This window comes from Amblyomma maculatum, chromosome 10 (genome assembly GCF_055883805.1).
Source record: "Amblyomma maculatum isolate TAMU_Amacu chromosome 10, ASM5588380v1, whole genome shotgun sequence".
Taxonomy (NCBI): Eukaryota; Metazoa; Arthropoda; class Arachnida; order Ixodida; family Ixodidae; genus Amblyomma; species Amblyomma maculatum.
The window spans coordinates 107,552,158-107,573,865 of record NC_139353.1 but is presented as its reverse complement, the minus strand read 5'-3'; the positions used below and the strand labels follow the sequence as shown (position 1 = coordinate 107,573,865).

Genomic DNA, 21,708 nt, shown 5'->3' with positions numbered 1-21,708 from the left:
GAGTCATGGATTGAGCCTTTAGTATATGTGCTACATCCTCAGTGTTGTCAAGTTAGCGGTTATATGTTGTTGGCTTTTGTTTGGTGGTTTTCGGTGGTCCTATGTCACGAAATCGGCGCACAATTTCATTAAGCCGACACGGCGCGAGGCCCGCGCGGCGTCGCGTGGAAAGCATGTATAGAAAAAACCCCTTCCCCGCGCGGGAGAGTGCGTAGCTTTGTACGCGTTGCCGTCACCCTCTTTCCCCTTGCCCGGGGAGGACGGTGGTTCATCGGCCTGGAATGTGCCAGGCCTTTCGAGAAGGTTCTATGGGACCTGGCCAATGACGACGCGCGGCTCGACGGGAGGAGAAGAGGGAGCTATAACCAGCGAAGTTATGTGTGTGTGCGCGCTAGCTTTGGCGCGTGTTAACAAACAGACGCGGCGCGCCCTATTTAAAGAGACCGCGCCGTTTGATGAGTCAGTCAGTCAGTCAGTTCGTCAGTGCTTTGCGACGTGTTCGGCTGGACTCCCGGGGATCACCCGCTGCTGGCAAGCCCACGGACTTTCAAGGGAGCGGCGCTCGTCTCGTATGGCGGCCACATCGTGACTCTTGAGGCGTCGGACTGCAACAGTGCCCGGTGAACAATTTGGTGTTTGTTTATGTACTCTCTCGTGTTTCATCTGTTGTAAAGCCTCTATGTTATTGGATACCTGTGTAATTGCATGCTTAGCGTTTGTATTCTGTGAACCTCTCGTCTGTTGTATTTCAAGTGACCTTGTGTATTCCATTGTATCGTCTCTTGCTGTGCATAAATTGTGTTTTGTTTGTTACTTCTGACTCCGATCCTTACTCTGGTTTGAACCGGCGACCGCTGGGCACCAAACGACCACCCCCTTCTGTCACTACAAGGTAGTTGAATTCCGGCTGAGCTTGCCACGCAAGTCGAGGGCATCTCCTTTGCGACCGGAACAGCTACCCCCACTCACTCTAAGGGTGTCTGGGAGTGTGCGCACCGTTAAGGGCGCATCGTTAATAATACCCCTTAATTATTAACGGGTGACAATTAATCTGGCGTCCGCGAGAGGACGTTTGGTGCATTCAAACTCAGAGGACGGAGAACGAGTTGAAGAGTTTACGAAAAGGTCGTAAACAGTGTAACAGCAGAGCGATAGCGTGAGGTACCGCGCTGAAGCGGTTGTGTAAGGTCCATTGATAGTGCTATGTGTTAGTATTAGGCAGTTCAGATTGAAGATGAATCTCAAGGAGATTATTGCGTTGGGCTTAGAGAAAGGTCTAAAAGGAGCTGAACTGCGGGAATGGGTGGACCGAAAAGAAAGAGAGGTTCGAGAAGAGGCTGAGAAAGAAAGAGAGAGGCAAAGAGAAGAACGAGAGAAAGAATGGCTCAGGAAGCAAGCAGAGGCAAAGAGACAAGCAGAAGAAAGAGAAAAAGAATGGCTCAGGAAGCAAGCAGAGGCAAAGAGACAAGAAGAAGAAAGAGAAAAAGAATGGCTCAGGAAGAGAGCCGAAAGAGAAAAAGAATGGCTGAGGAAGCAGGCAGAAAAAGAAAAAGAATTCTTAAAAGAGAGAGATATCCTTCTCAAAAAGCTGGCTGAAGTTCGGCGTTTGAAAGGTATTACCGAGCCTCCGGAGGTTACCTTTCCTTATATTAGAAAGTACAGTGAACCAAGCGATACTGTAGAAACTGGCTCCAGCAGCCAGAATGAGGTTGTGGATCAGCGTGTTCCTGCAACAGAAACTTCAGATGACCGAACTGAAGTTCATAATTCGAAAAAAGAGATTGTGCCCTCCGAGACGACAGGTTGCAGAGAAGCTGCAACGGCAGATGTCGAGCCAGAAACATCGGTGTTTTCAAAGCCTGAAGATGAAGAAGGGCAGGATTGTAGCTCCTCATTAAATGACACCATGGCTGAGTGCATGAGTGACCGGGATGAGGAGACTTCAAATTGCAGTGAGCACGAAAGCTGGGATGAAGGTGGCAGTGCAGATTCTAACCTTGAGGATTCAGAAATGGAAGAAAGCGAAGACTGCACTGCAATGAAAAGTTTCAAGAAACATTTTAAGGAACAGGAGGTAACCAAAAGTGAGGATAATGAGTCCCTAGTTGAAAATGAGTCCTGCTTTGAGAAGGTACGACTTAAGATCGCAAAGAAAAGAAAGAAAATGAAAAGGATTGAGGGAGAACAAAGTTCTCAAAAAGACGCTCCTTTCAGACAGCAATGTTCTGATTATGCGGGCAAAACCGGATCAAACGTTCCTCGGACAAAGGTGCGAATAAAAGTGAAAATGAAAAGAAACAACTTCAAACCTGCCAAGTCAGGTGAAATGGAGCGGGAAAAGTCAAGAAGAAAGAAAAGGAAGAAGTTACTGAAGGGCTTGAAGCGCAAGGAGAACAGCTCAGACAGAGAAAAAACTGGGCGGCCGGCACGGAATAATATTAGGCCTGCAGGCAACATTTCTCTCCGCGAGCGTACTGTTGGGGGCCTCAGGTACAAGGGCCAAACTACTTCTGATCGGCAAACAGACAATATAAGGAAGATCAAAACGCGAATGAGGAAGAAAAGCAGGACACGCGTGAGAAAGAAGTACCAGTGCTTCGTAAGAAAGAGAACTGGCGCGCTAGGTAGTTTGAGAGGGGCTCACCTGTTCGAAGGAAGAGCCACAAGCCGTTTGTGGAAATATAGGCGAAAGCATGCCTTGGGTTTGTGCGCTTCACATTTGAATAGCTGTGCGTTTCTGTGTTGTTGATTCCTATGTGTATCCGAGAACAGTGTGTTGACATGTTTGTGAATTTCATGGCATTGATGTATGATATCTGTAATGTGTTATTACAGCTTGTGAATTTTGTGCAATATGTGTGATGTGAACATTTGCCCCATACAGTTGTGAGCGCATGCATGTGCGCGCGATGTTCGTGGTTGGTGTGAATATTGTGGGACAATATTCTTTAAGGGAGGGGCAGTGTCACGAAATCGGCGCACAATTTCATTAAGCCGACACGGCGCGAGGCCCGCGCGGCGTCGCGTGGAAAGCATGTATAGAAAAAACCCCTTCCCCGCGCGGGAGAGTGCGTAGCTTTGTACGCGTTGCCGTCACCCTCTTTCCCCTTGCCCGGGGAGGACGGTGGTTCATCGGCCTGGAATGTGCCAGGCCTTTCGAGAAGGTTCTATGGGACCTGGCCAATGACGACGCGCGGCTCGACGGGAGGAGAAGAGGGAGCTATAACCAGCGAAGTTATGTGTGTGTGCGCGCTAGCTTTGGCGCGTGTTAACAAACAGACGCGGCGCGCCCTATTTAAAGAGACCGCGCCGTTTGATGAGTCAGTCAGTCAGTCAGTTCGTCAGTGCTTTGCGACGTGTTCGGCTGGACTCCCGGGGATCACCCGCTGCTGGCAAGCCCACGGACTTTCAAGGGAGCGGCGCTCGTCTCGTATGGCGGCCACATCGTGACTCTTGAGGCGTCGGACTGCAACAGTGCCCGGTGAACAATTTGGTGTTTGTTTATGTACTCTCTCGTGTTTCATCTGTTGTAAAGCCTCTATGTTATTGGATACCTGTGTAATTGCATGCTTAGCGTTTGTATTCTGTGAACCTCTCGTCTGTTGTATTTCAAGTGACCTTGTGTATTCCATTGTATCGTCTCTTGCTGTGCATAAATTGTGTTTTGTTTGTTACTTCTGACTCCGATCCTTACTCTGGTTTGAACCGGCGACCGCTGGGCACCAAACGACCATCCCCTTCTGTCACTACAAGGTAGTTGAATTCCGGCTGAGCTTGCCACGCAAGTCGAGGGCATCTCCTTTGCGACCGGAACAGCTACCCCCACTCACTCTAAGGGTGTCTGGGAGTGTGCGCACCGTTAAGGGCGCATCGTTAATAATACCCCTTAATTATTAACGGGTGACATCCTACCATTTTTAATAAACTAGACTAACGTGTTTAAAACTATAATCATTTTTGCAGGAGAACATGGCCCTAAACAAGTGACATTATTGAGGTGTAAAGGTCGCATGTAATCTAAAACGCTCAGTCGGGCCAGAATAATTTATGCAAATTTTTCTTTTACATTCGTCGCGCCTCCAGCAGCCAGGCAGTGAGTTCGGAAGTACGCAGCCCGTCAAATATGTGCAGAGTTGCAAGAAGGAGTACTTACATGAACTCGTGCTTCGGGAATAGACATTGGAAATCCTGAACGCCAATAAATGCCCTCTGTTTAGTTAAAGATTTGTCGATGTCTCTTCATAACTTCTTGACGGCCACAAGAAATATCGCTGTCATACCACTGCAGTGAAAGAAGCCGTCTTATCAGCTGGACGACACGTGGGAGCAGAGCAACATTCTAAGACAAAGTGAACAGGAACGGCGATGCTTCCGACACAATCCCTTCCTTGAGTTGACCGAGTTTCCTCTCTTCATGCTTATGGTGCTCTACTGTATGCAGAGGTTGAGCACATGGTCAATGGATTAAACACTATCAGACTCAAACAGGGAACTTCGAACAAACAGAGACTATGAATCTCATTTAGTTAACCCAACCGGACCTGTAGCAAAAAAAAAGATAACGCTTAAACAACTAAATTAACGAAAATATAATTCCCATGATTTGCAGAATACGACGGTGTATGCTGGAAGCATGGAAACTGGAATCTCGGCTGCAAGCAGTGGTACGAGCTGACATTTTCTCTCAGAATCCTCGGCAAAGCAGGTGAAGCAGACGATGTTTTCTTGGGAGTGGAAGTGCAAAAATAACATTAAGCATTTTGCTGTGATGAATGAAGAAGTGGTTTTTCAACATTTATTCAAACCTACAGATGGTCGGCGGGATATCCTGAAAATAATTTTGTTCGTAGTTAAAAATTTGTAGCCAAAAAGAACAGGTGATTTTTATAAATGTAGTAGCAATTAAATGCTTTGCAGACAAAATACCAAAATAAAATGTGTAAAACGTAGCTTTTTGATGCAAATATAGAATTTAACAGGTTTTAGCGGGATTTGGAGCTTCGCGTTACGGGGTTTCGTTTTTTGACGTGGTAACACTGTACATCCTTTTGTGCCAGGATAGGGTAGTCAGGAAGCCCTTAGAAATATGCCAGGACATGTTCTCGAATTCGCATCAAACCCATGGTATTGAATCCAATCATAAGCACACCGGGAAGAGCCTTTGAGAACTGTTGCCCTTGCTTGTTGCCTTATGCTAGCACTTCCTGAGACTGACTACATGCCCATGAATCAAATTTGACTTTCCCAGATTCCCAGGACACGGCATCAGTTTCAAACCTCCGATGTTAAACTGTGCATCATAACATCTTCACCTCGCCCTTTTTTATCGTTATCCATGCTTACACGCATTGTAACTCGCTTAGTTCAGTTTCTATTCAATGGTTGAACTAGGATTTACAAAGGTTGTTCAGATGAACAAGCGAAAAAAGCGATCGGCTGGCATGGCTTCCTATGAACCCATGGAGGGAACTTGATTAAAGGCTCGATAAAATTTGTGCATGATTGTGGACCGTATGGTCGCTGCGTACAGGAGACTTCTCGCCATGATTGAAGTTCTATCCTGCAACGTAAAGGACGTTGATCGTTGGCCACACTGTTTGCTTAATGGCGGCTCAGAGCTATGCAATATGCACTGAGTCAAAGCACTCATGCTTTCAAATATCAGGTGTATGCGTTTCTCAGAGAGGGCAATCAGTTATGAGCCGAAAACATTGATCCCATGCCAGCTCACCTTACAGATTTGCAATAAGCACTTCTAAAAATACTAAAGTTTTGAAACTCAAAGACACCTCCATTTGAAGTCATCAGCTTCTATCTTGAGTGCAACCTTTGTGCTATACTGGAAACCGTGGTTTTTTGAAATCATAAAAAGGAGCACTTCTCTTGAAAGCCGGACACTTTTAAACAGTCCGACCATATTTTAAATAGAAGTTTGCTTTAGAGTATTCATTTCACTCTGCAAAAAAGTATTGAAGTTCTGAAACAGCGCATGCTTCTTTAAGAGGCCTTTTTTATAGGTGGAACATTCCACGTGTGCCAGGATTTCCACGTCAGTGCGCATTACATCTACGAATTCTGCGCAGCGAAAATAGACGTGTGTTTTGAAAAAACGTTACCAACTTTTCTGAGTACATGAACGATCACAAATGATGACTCAGCGGGTGCAAGTGGAAAAGGAAGCGGACATCGATTAACACATTTAATAACGTTATTGTTAGCAGCATCATAGGATGGCGCACAGCCCGAGCCATTCTGAAGATCTTCACAGTTGCGCACTGTTCACGGGTAGCCACGGATTTCTCAGTTGCTTGTCACATTTGCGGTTACTATAAACAAATTTGAGTGTGGCAACCTTTACATGCAGATTGAAGAAGGCTCGAAGGAGGATTAGAATAAATTATTGTCGCGAAAGCAACACTACGCTAGTCGTCGAGCCCTTTCGTGTTGAACCGTGTGTGCCAAGCTGCGTATGCGCGAGAGCCGCCTAACATCACAGGCAGCAGCTGGTGTGTCGGAGCTGCCGTCGCAACCGCGCTCCGCCACACGCTCAGCCGGTGCCAGGGAAGTGACGTCATAACCACAGCCGGCGCCAGCTGCGCATCACTCTTTCAGTTGGTTGTGCGGAGAAGAGGTGCGTGTGGTGTATACATATAGCTAGAAGCGCGGGGATATAACCGACCAACTATTGAGGAGAGCCCGGCCACTGCTCAGCGGCACAGAAGAGCTAAGCTACGTAGCCATGCAGTTGTTGCTTTCGCCACTCAACTAGGAGTAACCGGAGCTAAACCATGAACATTTTTCAGAACAAATCACCGCACGTTAAATTCACCACCAGACGGAAGCTCAAACCGTGTCATAATGGACCGTTTTGTAAAAGAATCGTGTTAATAAAACGAAAATCCTAAGTATGCCCTGCGCGTCTGTAACGAATGACACACGTTGCTGGTACGTTTGTTGCTTGCTTTTACTTCTACCAGCAGGGCACTATACAGCATTGAACCCGTTTTTAGCGAAGATATTTTCTTGACGAAGGACCGGCCGAAGCAGTAAGGTGTTTCATATCGATGTATAGCTGAATCACTATACCACAAATGACAATATCACTGATGCCAGCATGTACCTCGCTTGGTGTTGGCCGCGAAGTGCTGTAAAATATTTGCTGCGATGTCAGGAAAAAACAAGCAGAATGCTTGGAAAACACAAAGGCACATGCCTATCCACTAGTAGGAAGCGTCTTTCTTGAGATTGGAGGTAACCGGCGGAGGTTTGTCAGCAACCCGCCGGGGTAGTGCAATGGTTAGTGCTCTGAACTACTGTGCGAAAGGATGCTGCATTGAATACCGGCCACGCGACCGCTTTTCGGTCGAGGTGAAAAGCTAGGCGCCCGTGCGCTGTACTGTGTTAGTGCACGTTAACGAGCTCCACTTGGTAGATATTTCCGCAGCGCTTCACTACGGTGTCTCTCAGAGCCTGAGTCGCTTTGGGATGCCAAACCCCAAAACCAAAAACAAGCCAGAGTTTTGTCAGTAAAGCGGTTATGGCTGGTGTAAGGTATCGCTAGGCGCCCGGATTAGCGGCTATGTACTGAGTACCTCGTGGTAGGTTTGCTTGTAGCATGAATTGATGCTAGCTGCATGCAAATAAGAAGGGGCCGCGAATCATCGGATAAAGTAGGAAAAGCCATTATAGAGTGACGAGTGTCACCGGGCGGCCGACAGGTAATCGAGTCCCTAAGAGGGGGAAGTTAAGTTGTTTTGTGCATACCTGCAATATGCTTTTTATACGAGCCGACACGACACCGCCGTCGCGGTTGAAACGTCCGTTCACAGACACGCCGCGTCCAGACAGAAGGGTGACATTCGGCGCCGGTGGAAGAGTGATGGGGAACGTTGAACAAAGGGAAAGACGTCCGCGAGAGGACCGATTGACCGAGCGTATTTTCGTCGCGCCGCCGCTAAGCCGGGGGTCAAGGGACTTTGCAAGTTCTAGGAAGAGCGGGGGCGCGAGACAGCGGCGGTCCGCTAACGATGCTGCGAATTTGCTTTGATGATCTTAACGCGAGAACGTGGCAAGGTGTACAGTGGAATGTGGGCCGCATGGAACATTTTGTGTTTCGCGTTTTTCTTTCTTTCGCTGTGGGGAGAGGGAAGGAAAGCGTAGCAGGGGGCGGCAGGTTAAGAAGTTCGCGGGGGTTAAGTGGATGCAGCTAGCAAAGAGGCGGGTTAAGTGGAGAAATATGGGAGAGGCCTTCGCCCTGGAGTGGGTATAGTCAGGCTGATGATGATGATGATGATGATGATTATGATGATATAAATGGTCGCGCTTGGTGAGCTCAGGTGCTCGCTATGCATCTTGATAAATAGAAAGAAAATTTACGCCGTCTCGTGGAAGCCAGGTAAGGAAAGCGGGCTACAGAGAGAGATGAACGCGAACAGCGTCTCGCTCGACGGCGTGCTCAAGATGCAGCTCGACAAGCGATTCACTCTCCTCTTGAATTGTCCTCAACCGGTGATGACTACCAATGGTATGTAATGAACGCTTTGAACAGTGAAAACTACTTGTCAGCGTGTTATTACCCATGCTATTATCGCTTTCGCAACCAACCGGGCCTAACTAAAGCTAAGCCCGATGTAATTTTTAACCTCTGTGTTCTTTAACTGTTCTTTATGCTTCTTTATTTTCCCACTCCGGCCTTCCTATATGCTTACTTGTTCGTTTTGTGGCTCTTTCCTGTCACTGTGAGTCAATTCCCTTTGGGTATAACTATTTAAATGCTTTACCTGCTCACCTATTGTCGTCCATTGCCCTCGGGTGCGGGAAGCGCGCAATGGATGGATGGATGGAATATAGGAGCGTCCCCTTTGAAACGTGGTGGTAGCAGTAGCTATCATGCTCATTTTTCTCCCCAAATCTTAATTATTGATTGAGATTGGTTAACTAAACCATCATTCTATTTATTAAATTTTTGTTTCTACATTACTAACATTATGTCACTTCTCCGCTTTTAATCTTCCAGTCGTTTTTTGCTACATTCCACCGTCGGTTTATTCACCCGGCCACTGGTAACTCTAAACCCCAGAGCTTCAGGAGCAGTGACTGCGCCTACATCAACGTCCGGATGGCTACTTTACATTCGAGTATAATATGATCAATTGTTTCACTGGAGTTACCACATACTGTTTCGGAGCAGGAGACGCCCCTGGCGGTGGAGATAAGAAAGAGTTAGATTGGCAGTACGATTCATATTACTCTCCCGGGTGCGTCGCAGTTCGGCGCTGTTCGCTTTCGACTGCGAAATCTGTAGGCAAAGTTATTACTGTCGTAGATATGAATTTGCTCGTACTGTCAATGGTTACCGGTAACACGTTGCCGGCTAAATCTTCACACAGGTTTATTCGCCCACACCGCATCACGCCTAGGCATGAATTACTACGTGAAGCAGAACCGAATAATAAATACGTCGCGTATGCAAAAAGAGCCTCCGTGACCTTCAAGGTCTTTCTCCAGAGATTTCTCTGCTCAATCGTCGACTTCATGCTTACTTGGTACCGGACAAAAATTCTATCATAAAACTCGGGTGTCGAGAGAGCCCCGGACTCCTGTTTAAAGATGTGGTCTGACAAGTGGCAGAGTGAACAGAACCTAGCAAGAAAACCAGAATGCAACTCATACTTTTGTATATTGTCACGTAGTGGTGACGAGGTCGACGACACAATTGAAGGGTAGATGATTGCACTAAAGAAACTGTTTATTTGGGCTGACTAGCGACCGCAAAAGAACTAAGCAACTCGGCGGCGGCGATAGAAACAAAGGTGCTCGTCGATCGTCGAACAAAGAATGCCCGTCACACTCGGCAACGCTCAATTTAAAGGCTGCACAGAACAATCTAGATAACGTCGCAAACAGCTACCAGCACGGGCTGGAACATTTTGGAAAGACACCCAAGAGGCCGGAACCTTCGAGACAGATCTCGATGCATCTTGGCCTACAACAAAACTGATAAAGGTGTGACTCGCGACATCGAGCATTAACAAACAAAGATTACGGAACTGATACGCGGTCCAGAATCAGAGTGATAAGCCTGTATGCCGGCGGCTGTTAAAAAACAACAAATACTGTTTTGAAGGTTTCGCGGCATTACTCCCCCCTTAAAAAAACATCGCCTCGATGTTCCAGAACAAAGAAACTTAAACATAAACACTGCAAAGTTTAAACACCACAGATTCTTTAACGCGCGTAATATGGCTTCAGTCGCACAACATGTACAATTTCTGGGCGTGCCCGTCGCCGTTGTGACGTTGACGTTCCGTCGGGAATGACTTCATAGTCCAGTGGTTCGACGCGGCGAAGGATTTTGTACGGCCCGAAGTATCGACGCAACAAATTTTCACTTAATCCGCGACGGCGAATTGGTGTCCAAACCCACACTTGGTCTCCTGGATTGTACTCTGCGTGGCGTCGTCGTAAATTGTATCGTCGGCTGTCGGTGCGCTGTTGGTCCTTAATACGCAGCCGTGCGAGTCGTCGGGCTTCCTCTGCATGCTGCAGGTAGGCGGCGACGTCAAGGTTGTCCTCGTTGGTTACGTGCGGCAGCATTGCATCGAGCGTCGTCTTGGGCTCCCTGCCGTACACAAGCTTAAACTGGGTCGCTCTGGTCGTCTCCTGGACTGCCGTGTTATACGCAAAGATCACGTACGGCAAGATGGCGTCCCAGGTCTTGTGTTCAGCGTCGACGTACATAGCGATCATGTCTGCGATCGTTTTGTTCAGGCGCTCCGTAAGGCCATTGATCTGGGGATGGTACGCAGTTGTTCGTCGATGGCTTGTGTGACTGTATTCCAGGATGGCTTGCGTCAACTCTGCCGTAAACGCCGTTCCCCTGTCCGTGATGAGCACTTCTGGGGCGCATGTCGCAAGAGAATTTGTTCGACAAAAAATTTGGCGACTTCTGCCGCGGTACTATTTGGTAGTGCTCTTGCTTCGGCGTAACGAGTAAGGTAGTCAGTCGCCACGATGATCCACTTGTTACCCATAGACGAAGATGGAAAGGGGCCGAGGAGATCCCTCCCAATTTGTTGAAAGGGCAGGATTGGGGGCGGAATCGGGTTTAGTAGTCCTGCTGGTCTGATCGGCGGCGTCTTGCGTCGTTGGCACTCACGACACGTCTTCACGTAGTGGGAAACTTCGGCAGGCAGTCGCGGCCAGTAATACTTCTCCTGGATTCGACGCAACGTGCGCGCAAATCCGAGGTGGCCTGCTGTGGGCTTGTCATGCAACGTCTGCAGAATTTCTTGCCGAAGGGTTTTAGGCCCTACGAGAAGCTGCGCGGTCTTGTTGGGTGCAAAGTTCTTCTTCACGAGGAGGCCATTGCTTAACGTGAAGGAAGATAAATGTCGCCTGAACACACCAGGAGGGGAAGTGGTCTTTCCTTCCAAGTAATCGGCTAGCGCTTTCAGGTGAGGGTCTGATCGCTGTTGTTCTGCGAAACTGCTGGCGCTTACCGGTCCCAAAAAGGCGTCATCGTCATCGTCCTTCGGGGGAGAATCGACGGGAGCGCGGGATAAGCAGCCTGCGTCGGAATGCTTCCGGCCCGACTTATATACTACAGTCATGTCAAATTCTTGAAGTCGTAGGCTCCATCTGGCAAGGCGGCCGGAAGTATCTTTCAAATTAGCCAGCCAGCAGAGCGCGTGATGGTCGCTTACCACCTTGAATGGTCGGCCGTATAGGTATGGACGAAACTTAGAAGTAGCCCAGATGATCGCAAGGCACTCCTCCTCGGTCGTCGAGTAATTTACTTTGGTTTTTTTGTGAGAGACCTGCTAGCGTAGGCGATTACTTTTTCCTGTCCGGCAGTCTTCTGGACGAGAATGGCTCCTAGGCCTACATTGCTCGCGTCGGTGTGAATTTCGGTCTCGGCGTTTTCATCAAAGTGGCCAAGTACAGGAGGGCATTGCAGGCGGCGCTTAAGTTCGTCAAAAACTTCCCCTTGCGGCGCTTCCCATTTAAAAGGTACGTCAGCCTTTGTAAGCTGCGTCAATGGTTCGGCGATCCGCGAAAAGTTTCTGACAAATCGTCGATAATAAGCGCACAGCCCAAGGAATCGGCTCACAGCTTTCTTGTCGGCAGGCGGTGGGAATTGTGCGATTGCAGCTGTTTTCTCCGGGTCTGTGCGAATACCGTCCTTGCTAACGATGTGACCTAGGAATCGGAGTTCTTCGTAGGCGAAATGACACTTCTCTGCTTTTAGCGTTAGCCCCGATGACTTGATGGCTTCCAGCACTGTCTGTAGTCGTTTTAGGTGGTCTTCAAAGTTTGACGAGAAGACAACAACGTCGTCCAAATATACCAAACAAATTTGCCACTTCAAGCCTGCCAGGACTGTGTCCATTACTCGTTGAAACGTGGCTGGTGCGGAGCAGAGGCCAAATGGCATCACCTTAAATTCATAAAGGCCGTCCGGTGTGTTGAATGCGGTCTTCTCGCGATCTCTTTCGTCGACCTCAATTTGCCAATATCCGCTCTTCAGGTCCACCGATGAGAAGTACTTTGCACTGCAGAGCCGGCCGAGAGTGTCGTCGATGCGGGGTAGCGTGTAGACATCCTTCTTCGTTATGCTATTCAAGCGGCGGTAATCAACGCAGAAGCGAAGTGTGGTGTCTTTCTTCTTGACCAAAACGACTGGTGCCGCCCAGGGGCTGTTCGATGGCTGGATTACGTCATCACGCAGCATTTCCTCAACTTGATCGCGAATGGCCTGGCGTTCTCGCGGCGATACACGATAAGGGCTTTGGCGCAGAGGTCGGGCGTTTTCGTCCGTGATTATGCGATGCTTGGCCAGTGGTGTTTGTCGTACCTTCGATGACGATGAGAAGCACTCCCCGTAGCTTCGAAGCAGACTGAGAATCTGGTCTTTCCTGTTGTGGGTCAATGCCGGGTTCATGCCAAATGTGGACTGACGGAGTAGGTCCGGTGCGTCTTCCAGCGTTTGGTCGTGGAGGGAGAATACATTTTTGAGGTCCGCTAATTCGTCGAGAAAGGCGATCGTCGTGCCCTTGTTGAGATGCCGGTATTCTTCGGTGATGTTTGTTACCAGAACCTGAGCTTGACCTCTCCGGAATTTCGTGATGCCTCTTGCGATGCCGACACCTCGTTCTAAGAGCAATTCGATATTTCCTTCGACGATGCCTTCAGCGGTTTCGATGTTGGCGCTACCTACGCAGACTGCGATACTTGATCGGGGCGGGACGTTCAATTCTTCGTCGAAGACATTTAGAGGGATGTGTTGCATCGACGTCGTCGTAGCAGAAATGGCTTTGTCTGCTGAGAGCTTGATGAGCTTGGATCGCAGGTCGATGATCCCTATGTTCATTTAGGAAGTCCATGCCTAAAATCACGTCGCGGGAGCACTGCTGCAAGACCACAAAGCTGGTGGGGTAAGTACGCCCATTTACGGTTATTCTTTCAGTGCATCGTCCCGATGGAGTAATCAGGTTGCCACCTGCTGTGCGAATTAGCGGGCCATCCCAAGCGGTGGTAACTTTTCTTAGCTGAGAGGCTAACGGTCCACTAATGACTGAATAGTCAGCTCCGGTGTCTACTAGGGCAGTGACTCTGCGACCGTCGACATCAACTTCGAGGTCACTTGTTCGCGTCCTCGCATTGCACGTGGGCCTTAGTGTCCGGTCTCGGCTCCGTCGTTTCTTCAGGTCATGGCCGGGGCATACCGTTGTTACTTCGCTCGGCGGCGGTGTCTGCTTGCACTCTGGTCGTGTTGTCGTCGATGTCGTCGTGTGGAGCGGCGATGAAATGGTTGCGTCGTCGTTAGTGGTCGTCGGCGGCGGAGGATCTTCGTCTTTTCGCCGTTGAGCAACCACACCTCCAAAAGTTGCTGCCTTTAGTTTCCCCTACGAGGGCTTGGGGACCTTCCGCGCACACTACCATCATAGTTACGTCCTGGTGACGCAAAGCGGGCCCTGTACGGCGATGGAGACCTGAGTCGACGGCTTGGTGGCGCAATCTCACCGCTACGCAGATAGTTGTCGATTTCTTGCGGTCGTTCACCTGGGCGTGGTCGTGGAGCGTCGACTGCAAATCCGCGGAGACCGATTCGTCGGTACGGGCAGTGCCACAGAATGTGGCTGGCCTCACCGCAGTGGAAGCATAATGGCCGGTTGTTCGCTGTCCTCCATGCGTCGCACTTCCTGGGGCTTGTTGGTCGTTTTTAGGCTTGGCGGGCGGGAGCCAAGGGACGGTTTTCAGGAACAGGCCGGTAGCGGCGAGGGCTCGGAAAGTCATCACGTCGGGGCGGAGGGCGACGTAATGCACCAGCGTAGTTCATCGCTGTTGCCTCTTGTGCTGGAACAGTCACAGCCGTCGCTTCAGGAACGCCCAGCGCCTTCTGGACTTCTACACGGACGACGTCCGCGAACGTCGCCACCTGGGGTTGTTGCGATGATGGCTGCATTCGGCGGAGCTCCTCTCGCACGATCTCCCGGATGAGGTCACGAAGGTTCTCTCCACTTGCAGATGCGCTGGGGTAGTGGCTTGAGTAGTCTGGCTGAAGTTGCCGCTCTTAGTGGCGCATCCGGGTGTACGTCTTCTAGATGGCAGACGCTTCCGTTTCAAATTCCGCCACTGTTTTTGGCGGATTTCGGACAAGATTTCCAAAAAGCGATTCTTTGACTCCTCGCATTAAAAGTTTTACTCTCTCACCTTCAGTCATGTTAGGGTCGGCGCGGCGAAAGAGGCGCTTCATCTCCTCAACGTACGCCAGGACAGACCCGTTAGGAAGTTGCAGTCTTGACTGAAGAAGGGCCTGGGCTTTTTCCTTTCGGACGATGCTTGAAAAGGCAGTCAGAAACGCTTCCTTGAAAGTCTCCCAATCCTTCATAGTTGCCTCATGATTTTGGAACGAAACTCGGGCATGTCCTTGAAGAACAAAGTAGACTTGCCTAAGTTTCGCGGCGTCATTCCAGCCGTTGAAATCTGCCACGCGGTCGAAAAGGTCCATCCAATCTCCCGCATCTTCATCCGGTAGTCCATGGAAGCAAGGGGGCTCACGGGGTTGGACAAAAACAACCGGTGCTGTAGGCTGGGCCATTGTCAGCGTCGATGCCTTCCGAGATCGAATGGGGTCAGGCAGCAGACCGTGTTCGGGTTGTAGGCCTTGAAGTCGGCGGCTGGCTCGGTGACCTGTAGCCTGGTCTTCCAGGGCGACAGGAACACGGCTTGGGTCTTCGCTTGAAGGATCAAAGGCAGCACCTCCACCAGATGTCACGTAGTGGTGACGAGGTCGACGACACAATTGAAGGGTCGATGATTGCACTAAAGAAACTGTTTATTTGGGCTGACTTGCGCCCGCCAAACAACTAAGCAACTCGGCGGCGGCGATAGAAACAAACGTGCTCGTCGATCGTCGAACAAAGAATACCCGTCACACTCGGCAACGCTCAATTTAAAGGCTGCACAGAACAATCTAGATAACATCGCAAACAGCTACCAGCACGGGCTGGAACATCCTGGAAAGACACCCAAGTGGCCGGAACCTACGAGACAGATCTCGGTGCATCTTGCGCTACAACAAAACTGATAAAGGTGTGACTCGCGACATCGAGGATTAACAAACAAAGATTACGGAACTGATAAGCGGTCCAGAATCAGAGTGATAAGCCTGTATGCCGGCGGCTGTTAAAAAACAACAAATACTGTTTTGAAGGTTTCGCGGCAATATTGTCGCGGACAACAGGGCAAGACGTGAACGACAGGGCTAAGCTGTACGAGCAGGCAGCGTTCCGAACACAGCGCGCGAGCCGACTTCAGTGTCCTCTTGCACGCGCAGCAAGAACATAGGGACACCAGGTGGCATTACTCCACCTAATAAAAAACAGAGACGAATTGCGAGCAATGGGCAAAGCAGGCGAAAACAAACATCAGCACACGGACAGAATAGATAACGGAGATGTGGTAAGGTGTCCTACGCGACAGCGAAACAAGCGATCATGTCGGTGATGGTTTTGGTGAGTCTCCGTGAGCCCATTCTTCTGCTGGTCATATGCAGCAGTTTTTCGGTGGCTGGTATGACTAAGCTCGAATACGTCGTGCATGAGCTGTGCCATAAACGTGGTGCCTCGATTGGTGACGACTAGCGATGGTGCGCCATGACGCAACATGATTTTCTGCATTAGGAACTGAGCGATTTCAATTGATGTGCCACGCTGCTCTGCCTTGGTTTCCGCATACCTTGTGAGATAGTCGGTCACGACTGTAATCCATTTGTTACCCGCCGATGACAGCGGACATGGGGCCAGACGGTCGATGCTGACTCGGTCAAACGGCGTTCGAGGTGGATTAATAGGTTGGAGCAAACCCGCGGGCTTGAGAGGAGGCACCTTTCGGCGTTGACACTCGCGGCAACCTCTGTCGTAGCGATGGACGGCGTCATAATGTTTCGGCCAATAATAGGCTTGACGAACTCGAGCGAGTGTGCGTGCAAAGCCCAAGTGTTTGGAGGTTGGCTCATCGTGGCAAGCAAAAAAGATATTGGCGCGAAGGTCGGCCGGCAGGACCAGGAGTTGCGCTCGGTCAACAATGCTGGAGTTTTTCTTGAATAAAACGCCATTCCGAAGACAGAATGCAGACAGGTTTTTTCCAAACTGGCGGAGGACGTTAGCAGAGCGACCCGCCAGGCTGTCAATGACAGGTCGAAGGTCTGGGCAGCTCGCTGCCTGGTCATTATGTCGAAGGCATTCACTACTCCAAGAAAATATCGGTCATTAGTGACGTTAACGACAAATCCGACGGGTGCCCGTGAGAGCGCGTCAGCATCTTCGTGCTTCTGAGCAGATTTGTACAGAATGGATTAATCAAATTCTTGGAGGCGAAGGCTCCATCGTGCTAGGCGCCCTGATGGGTCGCGGAGATTGACTAGCCAGCACAAAGAAAGGTAGTCAGTAACGACTTTAAACGCGCGGCCATAGAAGTAACGCCTAAATTTCATAGTTGCCCGCAAAACCGCGAGGCTTTCCTTTTCCGCAGTGGAATAATTTGTTTCAGCGCGGGAGAGCGTGCGGCTGGCATACGCAATTACCCCTTCCACGCCAGCTTGTTGTTTAACGAGTACTGCGCCAAGGCCGATGATGCTGGCGTCGTTGTGGACTTCGGTGACAGCATCGTCTTCATCAAAATGCGCAAGAACAGGGGTAGTTTGCAGTCGTCTGCGCAGCTTCGCAATAGCCTCCTGTTGCTCGGCGGCCCACACGAACTGTGTATCATCCCCCGTGAGGTGGGTCAGGGTGTGACTATCCTAGAAAAGTCGGTGATGAAGCGACGATAGTACGCACACAGACCCAGAAAACGTTTCAAACTCCTCTTCGTGGGAGGAACGGGAGAATTTGGCGACAGCGGCAGTTTTGTCGGAGTCTGGTATAACGCCTGTGGCAATCACAAAGTGACCGAGAAACTTCAACTCTTTGTGAGCCAAAGTGGCACTTCTCGGGCTTGAGCATCAAGTAAGCTGACCGGAGAGCACCAATACTGCGCGCAGGCGTTCGAGGTGACCTCCAAAGGTTTCACAGAACACGGCAAAGTCGTCGAGATAGACTAAACGGATTTGCCATTTGAGGCCGGCGAGAACGGTGTCCATCATGCGCGGAAAAGTAGCCGGCGCTGAACATAGGCCGAATGGCAGCACTTTAAACTCGTACAGTCCATCTGGGGTGACAAAAGCTGTTTTTTCGAAGTCCCGCTCATCGACCTCGATCTGCCAGTACCCGCTCTTCAAGTCAATGGAGGAGAAGTACTCATTAAAACTTCTTGCTGGGCAAGTTGGTAGTTCATCTTGATGTAGGGGTTTTTTAGCGCAAAGACAAGGACAAGAGAGGCGAGACGTACACACAAAAGCGCTTATGTGTGTACGTCCTGAATGTGTGTTCGTCTCGCCTCTCTTGTCCTTGTCTTTGTTTGTGCTAAAAAAACCCTACATCAAGAGAAGTACTGAGCGCGACGAAGCTTGTCGAGCGAATCGTCGATACGAAGTAGCGGGTAGACGCCTTTTTTAGTGATGTCGTTCAACTTTCGATAATCATCAGAGAAGCGAAGGGTGCCATTATTTTTCTTTACCAGTACGACAGGGCACTACCACGGACTGTTGGAGGTTTGGATGACACCATCACGAAGCATTTCCTGAACCTGCTTCTGAATCGCTTCACGTTCCATCATTGAGATACGGTACGGCTGCTGGCGTATAGGGCGGGCATTGTCGGGAGTAATTGTACGACTTCACAAGAGGCGTTTGTCGAATTTTCAGTGGGTCGCGAAAATAGCACTGTATTCTTAAAGGAGAGATTGCAGTTCGCGCTGCTGTGTTTCCGAGAGGATTGGTGCACATTTTCAACTTCTCCGAACGTAAAACATTCAGAGACGTCCGCTATGGAGTCGGCGAATGCGATTGCGGTAGCGCGGAGAAAATGGCGGGGTTAGTTCGTGAAGTTAGTCACCAGGAGCTCAGATCGGCCGTTACGGAAGTGGATGAGGCTCCGCGCCGATGCCATAGGGGAGCAAAAGGGATTGGTTGCCCTCAGCGACCGCAATTCCGTCACATAGTTCGTCGCAGTTAACAGTCACAAAAACACTGCAACGTCGCGGAATAGAAGCGCTCTCGGCAGAAATTCGAAGAGGGGCGCGACGCTGGCGGCCCGCGGTGTCAATATCATCAGCTTTCTCAGTCGACAATGTCATAGTACGCTTCCCTAGATCGATAATGGCCCCATACTCCCGGAGAAAATCTATACCAGGGATACGGTCGCGGGGGCAGTCAGGTATCACAAAGCGGGTGGCAAAAAAGGTGGAGCTGCGAATTTGGACTTTTGCCGTGCACTGACCGCTCGGAGTTACGACATGCCCGCCAGCGGTGCAAATCTGCGCGCCAGACCATGGCGTCATTACGTTTTTTAGAAGCCCCGCTATCTTCCTGCTTAAAATCGAAAAATCAGCACCAGTGTCTGCCAATGCGCTAACCTTATAGCCGCCGAGGACCACGAGTATATCCATTGAGAGTCTCTCTTCATGTGTACGAACTGTCGTCGGGGCCTTCAAGTTGCGGTCGCTCACAGGTAGCGTTATCGGGGGGTCTTTGTCGCGTCGATTTAAAGCAGCCTCGCCCCTGAAGGTCGATGTCTTTTGTTTTCCCGACGCGGACTAGGCGACCGTAGCTGCGCCATTCAGGAGGAGCTGGGCTGCTAGGATGGTCGGCGTGGAGACGGACATCGTGACTGTCGCCGAAAAGTTAGTGTCATGCGCTGCTGGGCTACGTAGTCCTCAATATCCCGGGGTCATTGGCCTAATGGAGGGCGACGCATGGTAATGGGGAAACCCTTCAGTCCCAGTTGTCGATATGGGCACTGACGATACAGGTGACCTGGTTCTCCGCAGTGGCAGCACATACGCTGCCGATTTGAGGCACGCTACAGGTCTGCCTTTCGCTGGGATGGTGGGCAGTTGTCGATTTACGGCTCAGGGTAGGCTGAATACAGTGAGCCGTGGTCGGGTGGCAGCAATTATGTGGAATCAGTCGGAGGACGTCACAAGATGTCCGCATACGTTGGCCGACAGGGCTCGGTGGAAAGGGATGGCTGGTCAGCAGACGGTACCGAAGGCCGAAGTGCTTGCTGAAGCTCTTCTCGGACGATATAGCGACAAAGCCGACCATCGGCTGGGGAGCACCGAAAAGAGTCTGAAGCTCTTCTCGCCAAATGGAGCGGATGATGTCGCGGAGAAGATCAGGAGTAGCCCCGAGGGCTGAAAGCGTCTCCGTGAGGGAAGCGGCGAGTACTGGCCTGTTGTAGGTCGTAGACCATTGCTGGAGCATTCTTTCCATCGTGATTGCCTGCGTAAGAAACTCGGCACCCGTGGTCGGCGGATAGCGCCCGAGGCCAGTGAACAGTTGTTCCTTAACGCCGCGCACGAGATGGAGCACCTTTTTCTCTTCGTGCATGGCAGGGTCAGATCGTCGGAACAGCCTGGTCATGTCCTCCACGTGCATAGCTATAGTATGATTCCGCATCTGTATGCGAGAGTGAAAAGCCCTTTCATCTCGTTTCGGCGATCCGGGCTAGTGTAGGTGTCCAAGATGCAGCGGCAGAACTCGAGCCAAGATATTAGGGTGCCTGCGTGATTCTCGTACCAAGTATGAGCGCCATCTTCCAGGCAGAGGAAGACGTTCCTGGGCTTCGCGTCGTCGTGCCACTGATTAAACTAGGTGACCCGTTCCAACTGGACGTGCTAGTCTTCGACGTCTTCATTCTGACTGGCGTGGAAAGGCTTAGACAGTCATGGGTTCTGTAGCGTGTAATAAGTTGCAGTTTGCATGACAGGTCGAGGGGCCGCTGCTGTGGTGAATTTTAACGCCCGTGCTCATGTGGTAGGCCTAGGTTCCTCTGGCTAGCGCGGTGCACAGGAGTGTCGACTGGCACAGGACCCGAATCCTGGACGTGCGGAGGAGTGTAGGACATGTACCGGGATTGATACACACACATCTCCAACAAAATTTGTCGCTGACAACAGGGCAGCGATCCGACCACAGCGGGCGAGCCGACTTCAGTGCCCTCTTCTTCCACGCGCAGCAAGAACATAGGGACACCAAGTGGCAATATTATCGGCCTTTGCTGTACATTTCACAATCTTTCGATTGCTTCTGGCATCCGACATAGAGCAAATTTTCAGTTACAGAGACAATGCAATGATTATTATTTGTTATTGTAACAGCTGTTAAACAGAATGCAGTGTCGCAGAACTACTGCAGGGGCTGAACGACCGCAGCAAAATATCGTTGCACTTCTACGTCATTTAGTTCTACCCCATGCGGGTTTTCTTCTACATCTATCACACGTATCACTACCCCCTCCTCTAGAGAATCGCCGCATATAGTGTTACTACCTAATAGAATAGAAGAGAGAAAAGCACCCAAGAATACAATACATCACGTATTGGACTGCATACAGCCTGGAGGTAAGTCGGGAGGTCGTTCGTAGTTCAGTTTCATTTACACAAAGTGACTGAGCTTACTCCTCTGCAATGAGCCCGCTGGTGAGGTTGGTGCAACTTGGTATGTTGCACCACTCCACCATGCCTGTTTACTGCGGGTGGTAGGTTCTTGTGTGCCTTTCTCTGGTGTGCGGAAGCATCCGCACAACGTGAGTGAAGCGGGCCGCAAACGCAGCTCCAAAGTCGGTATTGCTAATCAGGATCGCCATGAAGCAGAATGGTGTTGTGCACAATGAATTCGGCGACTTCAGCAGCAGTACTGCATGCAAGTCACGTGTCTAAGCTTACAATATTACGTAATCGGTCGTGACCACAATCCACCGCCTAATACTAGATGACTTAGGAAAAGGTTCGAAGAGAGGCACGTTAATTTGCTGAAAAAGGCTCTTTGGTGGAACTATACGCTGCAGAAAGGTGGCTGGTTTCAGAAGAGGAGATGCCGCAATGCCTAGCACGCATGCTTTAACTTAATTGCGCACTGATGGCAGTACTCTGGCCCAATAAATTTTCAGCCGAATGCTTGCCAGCATACGAAAGACCCCGAAGCGGCCGGTGGATGCTTCATCATGAGAAGCGGTTAACATTTCGTAGGGTAACTGGGAAGACACAACAAGCAGAAACGTATCCTTTTCTACGAAAGTTGCGTTTGTTTGGGACTCCACGTGG

General features: G+C 50.1%; 1 pseudogene; it reads right to left on the bottom strand.

Moving 5' to 3' along the window:
• The window catches only part of LOC146177206 (uncharacterized), a 102,050-nt pseudogene extending 82,009 nt beyond the window's left edge, over positions 1-20,041 (bottom strand).
• Positions 20,042-21,708: the final 1,667 nt, after the last annotated feature.